The sequence below is a fragment of the Pinus tabuliformis genome, chromosome 7 (assembly GCF_031772625.1).
Source record: "Pinus tabuliformis cultivar Carrire ecotype Pingquan chromosome 7, CPIR1, whole genome shotgun sequence".
In the NCBI taxonomy this organism is placed as follows: domain Eukaryota; kingdom Viridiplantae; phylum Streptophyta; class Pinopsida; order Pinales; family Pinaceae; genus Pinus; species Pinus tabuliformis.
The window spans coordinates 1,608,295,845-1,608,297,974 of NC_142293.1; the positions used below are offsets into that span (position 1 = coordinate 1,608,295,845).

At 31.0% G+C, this 2,130-nt stretch overlaps 1 pseudogene; it reads right to left on the reverse strand.

Annotated features, from left to right (window-relative positions):
• Positions 1-1,775: 1,775 nt before the first annotated feature.
• On the reverse strand, positions 1,776-1,873 carry LOC149254314 (U6 spliceosomal RNA; annotated as a pseudogene).
• Between the last annotated feature and the right edge of the window lie 257 nt (positions 1,874-2,130).

The following is a 2,130-nucleotide window of genomic DNA, read 5'->3' on the forward strand; positions in this document are numbered from 1 at the left end:
TTACTTGAACCGGGAACTTGAGTACTAATTGTCCAAAGTTTCCCAAAATTTAGAAGAAACAGTTATTATAATATTATATAATAAAAAAGAAATTAAAAGAAATTATTTTTAATTATATAATTTATATAATAATAAAAAATTATATTGAATCAAAATATTTAAATACTAAAATCAATTTAAATATATAAATAATAAATATATCATCTTTCTTATATCTAAATAAAGAATATAAATATATTTTTTCGGCGTCTTTCTGCTTAAGTCTTTTTCTTTTTTATATAAAATGTTTTATATATAAATAGAGAATATAAATATATTCTCTCGGTGTCTTTCTCCCTGAGTCTTTTTCTTTTATACATATAAAATGTGAAGTTTATTATGAGTCTTTTGACACATGACCAGTGTTTAAAACAATCTGGCTTAAAAATACAATGGACCAATTTTACATATGTTTCTCTAGTTATTCTTAACAGAAAATAAAAAAAAACTCTAATGTTTAAGCATTCACTGCCACATACAATATGCAAACACAATTTTCTGAGATATCTATACATAAACAACAAAAATATACTCATGAGCATGACATCCCAAATATCACCCTTACGTCCAGGTGCCACAAGACGCTTCCTTAACCCATCAAGAGATTGATCCAGTGTCTCAATTAAGAATATTGTGTTAAGGATGTCTTTGACCTTTCTTCCTGGGAAGATTTCAACATAGCCTCATGTTTTGTACACAGTTCAGCGTATTTCTCTACAAGATTTGTATGTGCATAAGTTTCAATATAGGCTCATGTTTTGTATACAGTTCAGAATAATTCTCTACAAGATTTATATTCCCCAACCTCAGATAACCTCAGGAAATGTCAAAACTCCGAAAAAAATCTATTTTTGAAACTCCAGAACTTTCCCAACATAAATAAAATTTCCATACAGTTCCAAAACTCCCGAAAACAAGAAAATGTACTTATCATATTACTTTATTTTTTTAACTAAGTCAACTTCCGCTTTTCTAATACCTATTCAACATCGCATACTTTATTTCAAACGTTATTCGACATGGCATTAATCATATTGTAGATTCCCCAATGTGAACTGATTTTTTTATTGACCTCGCCAGGTCCACTGATTTGCATTGCAGAAGAACGAATCGACCTTCATCCACCTGTATATAAAACAATTTACACCATTAACCTAATCCAGGAGCAATTTACAGCCACTGGTCTAGTTCAAGAAACTAAAATCCCCCAAAAACAAATAACACATTGCAACCATTTTCAGCAAGACCGCCCAGATCAAGGGGTTTAATTGTTTGTCATTTCGACAAAAGTAAAATAGGTGAATTATCATAAATTGTCATTGCAATTCGAACTAGGAATTATGGAATGCCCAGCAATGGTGGAATATATTCTGCACGAGTCCCATCTCTGCAAGGGCTTTCGCTTAAGACAGTGCTCGTAGTGAGAAAAAATGGTTTTTCGCCAGATTTTGATGAAATCCGGTGCAAATAGCTATTAAGTTTTAGAATTTTATATTTTCAATTTCAGATTTAAAACAAAAAGCAAAAGTCAGGATTCCCAAAAAAAATTAAAGTTCCAACCCAAAAAAAAAATCACTATTTGAAACGAAATCATAACCTGCTGAGGCAAATCCGTCGGAAAAATTGTCACTTGCTTCGACAAGTCCGTCTTTTTATAAGTCCCAAACGACAGCTCACTTATTCAGGGAGTCGTTCAGAATGTTTACTAGTATTGATGGCCGAACTGTTTTTTTCCTCAAAATTTTGACCATTTCTACATTTGTGCGTGTCATCCTTATGTACGGGACATGCTAATTTTCTCTGTATTTTGCGTGTCATCCTTATATACGGGACATGCTAATTTTCTCTGTATCTTTCTGATTATCAAATTTAATCAGATATCTTTTCTCTATCATTCCAATATCAGATGTCTAATCACAAATAGACTATTACACAATTGATTGATTTTGTATCAATCACATCTAGAATCGCGGAGAGATTTATACTCCGATTTAAAATGTATCTGTCAATTTAATGTATGGGAATGAAATAATGTTTGTAAATGAAATAGATTTGTGTATGGAAATGATGAAATAGATTCATGTAGGGTAC